The sequence below is a fragment of the Tupaia chinensis genome, unplaced genomic scaffold (genome assembly GCF_000334495.1).
Source record: "Tupaia chinensis unplaced genomic scaffold, TupChi_1.0 Scaffold141621_1, whole genome shotgun sequence".
NCBI classification, from domain to species: domain Eukaryota; kingdom Metazoa; phylum Chordata; class Mammalia; order Scandentia; family Tupaiidae; genus Tupaia; species Tupaia belangeri.
Genome location: NW_006201480.1, coordinates 81,319 through 94,122, shown reverse-complemented (window position 1 = coordinate 94,122; position 12,804 = coordinate 81,319).

Here is a 12,804-nt window from a genome sequence, read left to right as displayed (position 1 = left end):
ACACTCTGTATGGCAAAGATGGTGGGTCAGAACAGCACAATGACCACCAGTGGGATGTGGTAGGCCCTGTTCATCAGGTACTTCATTTATTTTGATTTAAAGCAGTGGAGTGACTTCAACTTCTGAGAGTTTTCAGGGGACATTGCTGGTGGTGTCAGCTGTCTCTGTGGATAGGAAAGGCACAAAGGCAGGGCTCTCAATGGGGTCCCTACCACCACTGGAGGCCACGGGGGTGACCACGATGTTAAAGAGCTACCACTTGGCTGCAGCCAAGGCAACTTCCACCCCAGCTCTACCATCAACATCAACCTCCACCTCCAATCTCTTAATGAATATGACTATTAAAGATTACAAGAGCACATACTGGGGGCTTCAGGTCACTTAGTGGTTAGGTGCTGGATGTCGACCATGGTTCAAGTACCAGACACAGCAGGTTGAAAGTCATGCCAGACACATGGGCATGTGTGCCCAAAATCTTAAGAATAGAATAAAGGTGAAGGGATTGCAACATGACCATTCCCCAGAGGGTAATTTCTCACTTTCTATGTCTCTTTCTCTCTCTCTAGCTATCAAACACACCATGTAGGAAAAATCTATCTGAAAAAAAAAGTCCTGGAAAAAATTGAATAGTGTTATAGAAGAACATTTTAACAGAGTCGTAATGACTAAATACCTATTTCCTATGAACAGATATACAGTTGTGTGTATAAATGTGTAAGCCAGAAGCAAAGGAATAGATGTTCAGTGATCTGATTTAAAAGATTAATCACTGACCTCTGACTGTGTTGACCCTCTGGGTGCAGCTTACATGGCTGTTAGGCCCCTGAGCCAGAGACCCCCTTTGCAGATCCCAGTGCTAGCTAGGACAGAAAGGAACTAGGCCAGTCCCAGTCCACCTCTGTGTTGGCCTTCTGGGTGCAGCTTTCATGGCTGTGAGGCCCCCAGAGCCAGGGATCCCCCCTTCCAGACCCCAGTGCTAGCCAGGAAAGAAACCATCCAGGCCAGTCCACCTACTATGACTGTATTGACCCTCTGAGTTCAGCTTTCATGGCTGTGAGGTACTCCCCAAGTAGGGACACCCCTTCCAGGCTCCGGTGCTGGCCAGGTAGGCAAGTTTCACTGACCTTATTGCTCTTCTATGTTCCTTCTTTGTTTTGTTCTTTAAAAACAAACAAACAAACAAACAAACAAAAAAACAGCTTTTCTGCCCCATGTGTGCCTTTCTCTTGTTAATTTGTCTCCTCTCCCCTCAACTAGGACAGAAAGCATCCTAGTACTACTCAGCTAGGCAAATTTCAATGTCCCTCTTTGTCTTCTCTGTCCCATCTAAATTTTTTTCTTTTTTTTTAAACATTTTTTCTGCCCTGTGTGCCTTTCTCTTGTTAATTTGTCTCCTCTCTTGTCAACTAAGACAGAAGGCATCCAGGTAAGTCCACCTCTGACTGTGTTGGCCCTCCTCTCTGTCCCATCTAAATTTTTTTCTTTTTTTAAAAACATTTTTTCTGCCCTGTGTGCCTTTATCTTGTTAATTTGTCTCCTCTCTTGTCAACTAAGACAGAAGGCATCCAGGTCAGTCCACCTCTGACTGTGTTGACCCTCCGGGTGCAGCTTTCATGGCTGTGAGGTCCCCACAGCCAGGGATTCCCCATCCAGACCTCAGTGCTAGCCAGGTATGCAAGTACACTGTCCTTATTGATCTTATGTTGCTTCTAACTTCTCTCTCTCTCTCTGTCTCTCTCTTTCTTTTTAAAGCTTTTCTTCCCTGAGTGTACCTTTCTCTTGTTAATTTGTCTCCTCTTTCATCAACTAGGACAGAAAGCATTCAGTCCAGTTCACCTTTGACTGTGCTGGCCATCTGTTTGTGGCTTTCATGGCTGCGAGTCCTCCAAGTCAGGGACTCCCCTCCCAAACCTCAGTGCTAGCCAGGACAGAAAACATCCAGGCCAGTCTACTTCTGAATGTGTTGGCACTCTGGGTGTAGCTTTCATGGCTATGAGGTTTGGGACCCCTTTTCCAGACCTTAGTGCAAGCCAGGTAGGCATGTTTCACTTTCCATCTTGCTGTTCTCTGTCCCTTCTAATTTTTTTTTCCTTTTTCTTTTTTTTTTAAACAGCTTTTTTGCACCATGTATGCCTTTCTTTTGTTATTTTGTCTCCTCTTGCCTCAACTAGGACAGAAAGAATCTAAGCTAGTCCACTTTGGACTGTGTTGGATCTCTGGGTGCAGTTTTCATGGCTGTGAGCCCACCCCACTCCCCCCAAGCCAGGGACAACTCTCCCATGCTTCTCTATGCTTGAATCTTTCAGTTTCCGCCATAGAGCGCAGACGGTGGGTATATATTAAATGGAGAGATACAATAACTCTTTTATAGCCTGACTTGCTTTACTTAGCCATAAATCATCCATATTTATCCAATTTCTATCCAATTCCAGGGGCTTGTTTTTTTATGATTGAGTAGCATTCCATAAAACATATGTGCCACACTTTTTCAATCCATCTTTTTGTAGACTTTTGAGTTAATTCCATATCTTATCAATTGTGAATAATGTCACTTAAACATAGATGTACAAGCACTCTTCTGACTGTTCTTCTATCCTTCGTGTAAATATCCAGTAAAGGAATTGCTGGATCATATGGTAGTTCAATTTATAGATCTTTGAGGAACCTCTATATTGTTTTCCACAATGGCCAGACCAACTTACATTCCTACTAACAGTGTAGGACAGTTGCCTTTTCACCAAAACCCCACCAACACTTAACATTTTTTGTATTTTTAATCTTCACCATTGTAACAAGTGTTAGGCAGTATCTCATTGTGGTTTTATTCTGCATCTCCTTTATGATAAGTGATGTTGAGAAATTTTTATTTGCTTGTTAGATGTTCATATGTCTTCCTTAGAGAGTTTTTTGTTCAGCTCATTTTTCCATCTTTTAACTTGTTAATAATTTTTTTTCAGGTAAGTCACTTGAGTTCCCTGTGTATTCTGACTATCAGTTCCTTATCTGAGGTATAGCTTAAAAAATAGTCTCCCATTCTGAGGGTTGTCAATTTTCACTAATTACTGACTCTTTTGCTTTGCAGAAACTTCTTAATCTGATGTTATCTGACTTGCTTATTTTGGGGTTTATTGCCTGTGTTTTGAGGGTCTTATTTAAGAAGTCTTTGTATACTCCCAGGTCTCTCAGAGTTTCCTCAGAGTTTTCCACTGACCTACTAATCTCTATTAAAGTCACACATTTTATATTATTTAGTCAGCAGCCTTACTTTTTATTATGAGCACTGCTCTACAGGCAACATATTTCCAGAATTCTCTCAGGGTACATTCTTTTTAAATAAGCGATGAATATGATTATACATATTTATGGCTTTCAGTGTGATTTTTCAATATATAAATACAATGTGTAATGATAAAAACAGATTAATTGCATATAGACCACCTCAAATATTTGTGATTTGTGTTGGAAACATTACAACTTGTTTTATTTTTAGATATATAACAAATTATTGTTAACTACATTCACCCTCATATGCTATGGGATACAAGAACTTATCTCTCTCATTTAATTGTAATTTCGTACATTTACCCATCCTTGTCCTATGTTCCCTACCTCCCCATTATTCCCATCCTCTAGCCACTAGCTGACCCACTCTTTCTTTCTTTTCTTTTTTCTTTTTTTTTTAGGTTTTTTGAATAGGGTATATGTGCTTGCCAGAGAGATACAGAGAGAGGGAAAGCAAGAAATCACCTTTCAATGAGGATGGCCATGTTACATGTTGCTGGCATCATTTTCAGCATCAAGGGCCTGGGACTGGAAGTCAACCTTGTGGGATTCAAGAACCTTAACCACCATGCAACCTGATGGGTCTGTAACCCCATATTAGAACTAGATACAGTCTAGACTCCACATGTAAGTAACACCTATAATATTTGTCTTTGTTTGCCTGGCTTTGCAGTTATAGAGAAAATAATTCTAAAATTTGAATAAATTCACAAAAAATACTGAATGGTCAAGGCAATGTTAAATAGACAAACAACAAACAAAGAAAAGTTGAAGGAGCCTTTAAGTACACTTCAAAGTTATATGAACAAAAATAGCATGGGAATGGCAAAAACAAAACAGAAACAGACACATAGCTCAAGTTAACAGAAAAGAAAAAAATAAAAATGATCACTTTTTAATACTCGACTGATTTCCTTATTTTAAAGAGTTATTTCATTTGACTTTATTTATTTATTTATTTATTTATTTATTTATTATTTTAAATTTAATAGAGGGAGACAGAAAGAGCAAGGGAAATTTACAAAGCAATCTGTCAGGTCTGGGACTCAAATTACAGTCAACCACATGGAAGTCCAGCTCTCAACCATCATGCTACCTGCCAGTCCCTGATTTTCAACACTGATGCAAAGAATATACACTGGGGAAGAACATTACTTCAATAAATTGTGTTAGAGATAGTGGATATTCATGTGTGAAAGAACAAATTACAATCTTACATGTGAGTCATAAAACTATAGAAAAAAATAGGGAAAATCCCTCAGGTATTGGTCTGAGCATAGATTTGTTAAAGAAGACCTAGAGGCAACAAAAGCAGAGACAACTGATAGTATACCAAACTAAAATTATTCTGAACAGCACATAATCAAGAGGGTAAAGAGACACCCTGCAAGAGAGGGTAAATGAATTTTTAATCTATTCATCTAATGAAGGATTAATATTCAGAGTATATAAGAAGCTCAATAAACCCAACAGCAATAAGAAAAAATAGCCCTGATTACAAAAGTAAGTCAAGACATGAAAAACATTTCTGGCTGTGGGTCACAAAGGGGATGGGGCCATACAAGTACTGTTTTGTGGTACAATTCTTATCAGTAGCTGGTGTTCATCTGTTGTACTGTGGTTACCATCTGGACAAGGTGGTCTTGTGAAGATCCAGAGATCTGGCTAGTGGAACAAGAGTGACTGTGACAGGCTTGATCTCCATGGTAGCTGCTGTGATATGGTGATTAAGATGGGATGTGTAGAGGTCAGCAGGTGGTATGGTGGTTGTGGTATGGGACTCCCACATGGTCAACCACAGTTTCAGTTCTGGACCTTGAGGTTTGCTTCTTTACATTTCCTCTCTCTCTCTGACACTCTCTGGTGAATTAAAACAATAATTGTAATGATGATAAATAAAGTTAAATAAATATATATATTTTAAGATGGAATGTGTAGACAAGGAGACCGTGATGGCTCTGTTTGACCTATCTTCCTGGATGAAGGCATGTCTGGACTGTGAGGTGCCAGGTTCAGGGTCAGGGGGCAGTTACCTTCCCTGGACAGGCTCTCTCGAGTCCAACCTCCACCAGAGTGAGCAGACAGAACTCTACATGGTTGAAAGAGGCCTGGCCCTCCCAGAAAACAGAAGGCCCAGAGTGTCACTAATGCAAGGCAGCCCTGGCCTATCTTTTCTGCAGTTTTAATTTGTTTCCACACATAGGCTCAGTCCTCTAGAAGAGTCTTTGTCTAATTATCCCTGGGAATCTGACGCTGAAATGAAATGATTCAGGGAGACAGTGGAAGACTGATCTCAGCCAGCCTTGCCCGCAGTTCTGAGGTATGCATTGTTTTTAGGAGTCAATGTGATTGCTTCCACAATTGTGCACAGGAACAAAGTGGCTTTAATTTTCTTTTGGGCTGTCTCCACCTGAAGTTTCCTTTTCATTTGGTGGCTACAAATTATCAGACATTAAATTGAAGCCAGGTGGTATTATAGCCCATTTTTGTACCACGAAGACTTTGTTCCTGGGAGATGGATAGACAGAAGTTTGTAGCACTTATGGCTCCTGTTGGAGAGGGCTGTGGTGGCATGGGCTGTGGGGTGGGCTGCAGTGTCTGTCATTTCTGTGGTGGTTGTACTATCTAGAATGTCCATGGTCAGAAAGGAGGTGTGCAGCTGCTCTAACTTCTCAGGGGCTCAGGCACCTCCTCCCTCTTCTGGCTGTGTAGGGAGTGAATGTGACCTTAATGTTCACTGGAAGACCTAAATGTGAGCATGCAGGGAAGCTGTAGCAGTGGTCCCTGAACCTAAAAATGCTGACCATCCTGCAGGTAGAACTCCCTGCTGCTTCATCAAGTGGGGTGGCATGGATGACTGGGAAAGGGGGTATCATGGCCACTTCCTGGAGCATAAAGGCCTCCAGGTGGGACTGAAGATAAAGCCCAAGTGACCCATGCCCATATCCAGAGTCATGCAAGGAGCAATGGTCACAAAATGCCGCTTCTTCAGGTACTCAAGTCATGGCCCTCCAGAAGTGCCATGGCCCAGTTTCCCTTGCCACTTGCTAGTGGGGTGGCCCCACACAGATAATTGTCACTGGTACCATTCTGGGACTTGAGAGGGCCCAAAAGGAGGGCAGAGACTTATGGAGGAGGGCTGAGAAAGGAGCCACTGCTAATTTTGTGTTAACTAAAAAATGCTCTAAAAATATAGCCCATCATTTTTTCCCCAAGGTTTTTGTCATGAGGCACATGCACCCACTGGAGAGAGACAGAAACAATAAAAGAGAAAATTATAAAATCCCACAGGGAAGAGGGCCACAATGAAATCTCTTCTCCTCCATTTTCCTTCTGGGACCTTGGGCACACCACATGTGCTGGAATGATTTTCAAGCCAGCAGGTGTGGAACTTGAACCAGAGTCAATCATGTCAGATTCCAGCACCTTAACCACTATACCATCTCCTAGCCCCTAGCTCATCAAGGTTAAGACAAACATTTCCCCAACTTGATTACCTAAACATGTCTAATCCCAATAGAAATGTACTTTGAGTATAAAATATACAATGGGTTGCAAATATTTTGTATAAAAAATGAGTGTATAACACTTCTGTCCTTTTTATACTGAATACATGCTGTGATGGTAATACTTAGTTTGAATAAAATAATTACATTTTTAAACTATGCAGGACTCTTTCAGTGTCTGACTTAGTCATTGCAAGGTGTACCCACCACACACACAAATGAGAGTATGACCAAGGCAGGAGTTCTATTTCCTGTGACTGCCACATTTCCTTATGGCCTCCCTCACTCCTCTGCTGCTTCTGACATAGGGTGAGGCTGCAGTCATGCCCCTCCCTGGCCCCTGAAGATTTGTTGAAGGCCTAATTCTGGTAACTGGGACTGTGGAAATAAGGTATTTACAGATGTAATTTGATTAGCATATGATCACTGAGGTGGTAAGGGACCCAACATGAGCAGTATTCTTACAAAAATGGAAACAAGCATTATTACCAACAGGAAATTGAAGTGAAGTAGCTGAAAACTAAAAACGGCTAGGAGGGAACCAGCAGTTAGAGTAATGGATTCCCACATAGTCGACCGCAGTTCGTGTCCCAGACCTGGTGGCTTAAAACTCACGCTGGGCACGTGTGCGTGCGTGCCCAAGATCCCGAGAGGAGAATGAAGGAGAATGGATTGCAGCATGGCCATCCCCCCTGGGGGGTGATTTCTCACTTTCTGTCTCTCTGTCTCACTTAAGGAGTCAATATCAGAACTAGAAGCTGAGACCAGCAGTTAGCATAATGGCTATGTCGCTGGACTCCCATGTAGGTGACTATGGTTTGCGTCTCAGACCCGGTGGCTTAAAACTCACACCAGGCATGTGTGCGTGCGTACCCAAGATCCTGAGAGGAGAATGGAGGAGAAGGGATTGTGGCATGACCATCCCCCCTGGGGGGTGATTTCTCACTTTCTGTCTCTCTGTCTCACTTATGGAGTCAATATCAAAACCAGAAGCTGAGACTAGCAGTTAGCATAATGGCTATGTCACTGGACTCGCATGTAGGTGACTGTGGTTTGCGTCTCAGACCCGGTGGCTTAAAACTCACACCAGGCGTGTGTGCGTGCGTACCCAAGATCCTGAGAGGAGAATGGAGGAGAAGGGATTGCAGCATGGCCATCCCCTCTGGGGGGTGATTTCTTGCTTTCTGTTCCTCTGTCTCTCTCTGTCTGGTGATCGCAGGCACCTTATAGCAAAAAACCTCTCCAAAAACAAACAAACAAAAAAAAACAGATGCTGACAAGAGACAGGAACAGAGTCTATGCAGTCTCAGAGAATGCAGGGCTCTGCTGAAGTCTTTGTTTCACACTTGTACTCCCCAGAACTGTGGAATAAAAAATTTCTAATGTTAAAGCCATGTAACTTTCTTGTAGCAACCTTAGGAAAAGCTACAGGTGACAGATCCCTTCCAGTTCTAGTGACTTTCAGAAAAACTGCTTGCTATAGGCAGACAGCCCTTGCCACTTAGAGTTGATGGAGACTTTGAGATATTTGAGAGATTAGAGATATTGTTACAAGGAATTGACAATTTTGCTGGAGATTATGGGGATTAAGAGACTTAATGTGGGAGTAGGTGCAGGTGCCCACTGGTAAAAGTCAGAACTTGATTCTCCTTGTCCTCTACTCCTGTATCAGAAAGTTCTGAACCCTGGGACCAGCAGATAGCCTAATGGTTACATTGCTGGACTCCCATGTAGTTGATCATGGTTCAAGTCCCAGACTCAGTGGTTTAAAACTCCTGCCAGGCACATGTGCATGCATGCCCAAAATCCCAAGAGGAGAATGAAGGGGAAGGAATTGCGGCATTGACATGTCCACCCAGAGGGGTGTGATTTCTCATATTCTGTCTCTCATTTTCTGTCTTCTCTGATGAGTTCACATGTCCTATAGCAAAAATTTTTCTAAAAAGAAAAGAAAAACGGTGTTATTGGGGTCAGCAGTTGGTGTGGTGGTTAATGTACTGGACTGCCACATGGCTGATTGTGGTTCAAATCCTGGGCAGATTAGCTTAAAACTCATGCTGGACTTGTGAGTGTGTGTGCCTAAAGTCCCAGGAGGAGAATAAAGGTTAAAGGATTATGGCATAGCCATCTCCTGGGGGAGGTGATTTCTCACTTTCATTCTCAACTAAAGATTCTAACAGGAAAAAATAGAGTGAATGAAACAAACTCTAAATGTAGAAAACTATTGAGGGATAATGTGGAAAACTAGTGAGGGATAAATTGCCAAACTGGGGCTAAGTTTTTGTTTTCTTCTCACTTTTAAAATTTCCCATGAGTCTTAAGTAAATAAAAAATAATCTGTTCTTAAGTGTTCCATGGTCAGTATGCAAACTAAAGGGTTTTTATTTTCTCACAGTAACCACAGAAATAAAACAGATTACCTACCCAATGCCAAAGAATAATAAAGAAAAACAAAGTTGACATTGGATTTAGTTTGGGAAGTTTACAGAAGCATTTTATAACCAATGTATTATAGGAGAAGACAGGCATATAAATATTTTGTCTGAAAGGGCTGCTTTAACCTGTCTTGCATTCTTTCTGTCCCCTTCCAAAGACCTTCTTGAGGTGGGATAAGAGGTGATCAGACTTAGCATTTTTATGTTACTTAATTCTACTAAGCTGTTCTCCCCTGCTGCCCTTGCCAGTGTCCTGCCGTCAATTGTCACTGACTTAGTGACCCTGATTCTGTTGCTTCAATTTTAACTCTTTGGACCTAAGATTCTGAAATGGTAGTCTTATTACAGACATTTTTCCCCCTGGTTCCAGTCATCTATTTCCTTGGCTATCATCTTTCTCTCCTTCTGCCTTGTCCTTCATCTGAGTACACTTATCTCCAAGCTTTCAATGGGGTGCCTGCTGAATTCCAGAGGACATTTATGCCTCCCCTACTAAGCCAGCATTAAAGATACTTCAAGATCTGACCAAAAGTTAACAGCTCTTTGTGTGTACCCCATGTAGTAACCAAAATGGCATCATCACAATCAGTTGCTCAATCCAGAAGTTGTAGAATTATACTTGAGTCATCTCTGAATGGGTCATTCCAGAGTCTCATCTCCACATCCAATCCATTCTCAATTCACCATGAATTTATATCTGCCCATATTTCAAGTCACTACTTTCTATTCCTTGAATACCTCCAACAGTCTCCATCCTGGTTTTTTTTTAATTCTCCTTTTGCCTGTCCCCATCCATTGCCCTCACACTAGTTAGGTTATTTTTTCCCAAAAGAGAATTAGATCATATTTTTCTTCTACTAAAAGCATTTCAAGCCTTTCTCTCACTTCTCTGAGGTAAAATCCCAGATAGTCAATAAGATCTTGTCTACCTTTTTAACCTTCACTTACATTACTGTCCCTCTTCTCTACTACACTTCATGCAGATGGGCCTTTATTCCTCTTTATATTTGCTCCCAAATTTTGCTACTGTGTTCTTTGCATAAACTTTTCCATCATCCTCAAATACTATTCCTCCCTCATAACCTGGGTAATTGTCACTCTTCCCATGGAAATTCTTCAGACTCCCCAAAGTGTGGTTTGTGTTGTGACCAACTGTTATTTTCTTTTATAGGAAACTACAGTTTTCTTTATAGACCTTAATACAGTTATAACTTATGTGTATTCTGTTTAGTTAAGATAGCTGTCTCCCCTTTATTGGACTACAGCCATGACTAAATTACTGTATTCACCAATAGGTATCCAGGTACTGAAACTATTTCTGAGGCAGTGAGTTGCTGAACAATTACTTGTTGATCAAATTATTAAATGATATGACTGCAAGTAAAACTCCAAAAGTGAAAACTAAAACAGCCACCTCAGAATATTGTATATTTAAAAGACGCAATATATCCCACCCCAAAAGCTCTTCTAGAACCTTGCCACATGTGGATCAAAAGTGTGCTGAAATAGTTCTGTTTGTTTTCTTTAAGTGTGTTGTGCTTCCTTAAAACTATGGCAGTGAAATCTCTATGAAGCAGATCCTGCACCTTCCCTTTAGTGTCAGTCCATGCACTTCACTTTGTCCATTGGTAACATCACATTCTCATGATTATTTTTTTAAAGAATTTTTGTAATTAAATTTATTTATTTATTTTTTAATTTGACCAGAGGGAGAGAGAGAGAGAGAAAGCCACTTAGCCCAGGACTCAAACCACAATTGGCCATGTGGAAACCCAGTGTCCCTAACTTGCATGTCACTGGCTAGCCTCAGTTCTCCTGATTATTCTTCATGCTTGTTTGTGTGTGTTAATGGTTGTACATTGTAAAACTGGTATTTGTTCTAGTGTTTGCAATGAGGCCTTGTTTGAGATGCTGGAGATACCACAGTGCTGGGACAGAGTAAGTGAGAGGTTCCCAGTGGTTCCCATTGCCACCAGGCACCACAGTCCTAGTTGCTGGAGAGCCCTGCAGTCTGTGATCATCCCAATGTACAATATTTCTGAGGCCCACAAAACTGCACTACTCTACAAAAGGAGCATGCACAGGGTCACTTCATCATCTGGGCCTCAGTCAGCTCCAGAATGGTAACACACTAGAAGCAGATCCACTGCCAAATAGACTCTATCCTGACACACAACAGTGTATCTGTGCATCTCTGAGGTGCCATGAGCAGCCTAGCACATGGACACAGTGAGTGGAGCATGTACATCCAGTTAGACTAAGTGGTATGATTGGGACAGGTGTGCACACAGTAGGGAGTGTGAGGAAATGTCTCTGGCTGCCACCACAAATGGGCACAATTTTCTCCTTGCAGGGGCTCTAAAACAAGTTAGTGCTCAGTAGGAACTTCAAAGGCCAACTACTGTGAGGAATCACTACCTAAATAAGTAAAAGGCATTTGTATTAGAAAGGAATACACCTAATTACCTTTATTTGTGGATGACATGATTCAGTTTTTAGGAAGTCGCTAGGAATTCGCTGCAAACCATTAGTACTAATAAACAAGTTCAGAAAAGTAACAGGATATAAGATGAATATACTGAAATAAATTGTATTTCTTTTCTTTTCTTTTTTAACTTCGCCAAAAGACATGTTCATTCACTGAAGAGAAAAGGAAAAGGGAAAGCAAGAAAGCACCCCAAATGGGCCATAGTCAAGTTACAATCTCTTCCTCTCCACTTCTCCCTTCTTTTGAGACTGTGGCTATGCCTTCCTATACACCCTACATGTTTCTCAAGCCAGACCCAGGACTTGAACTGTGCAGTCTGCCATGTGGGATGGGGCTGCCTTAACTCCATGGAGTTGGCCCCTTAGGCCAATTATTCCCTTAGGAATAATTTTAACAAAAGAAGGATACAATTGAATGTGGAAAACCACAATACATGACTAATGTTGGAAATAACTCACAACTCTGAGTGTCTTTACCATGTTTCTGAAAAATTTTCCATCCTCAGAAGAGGATAGAGTTTTCTTCTTGGTCTATTACTAGAGGTGACCTTAAGGTGAGGTCTACACTTCCAAATGTGTATTATGATCTCTATTTTCTTTTTTTTTTTTTGTAGGCATAATTTACTTTATTTTATTTGTTACTACTTTGAAATTTGACCACTGAGAGATGGAGAGAAGTAGAAAGTGAGAAAACAAGCTACCAGGTCCAGGACTTGAACTGTTTAGGCCATATGAGAATCTGGTGCCTTAACCACCACACCACCTGATGGTCCCTATTGTCTCAATTTTAAAACATAGAAAAGCCCACAAAGAGAGTAAATAACATCTATATCTTAGAGGTGGGAGTGTCAGGGATTGATGCTCCCACTCACCCCCTGCCAATCATCCTGCATTTAAACCACCCCCTAATAACATACTAATATGTGTTTAAGAGAGACCTGGTATCCAAGGGTGGGAGGAAGAGAGACCAGGGATTCTAAACTAGAAGGTGAGGGAGTACTGTGGAGATCAAGACTAAGTTCTTTGTGAATATAGAGTGGAGTCACTGAAAGACACTTACAGCATCAAAGATACAGGAATTTGAACATGGCAGG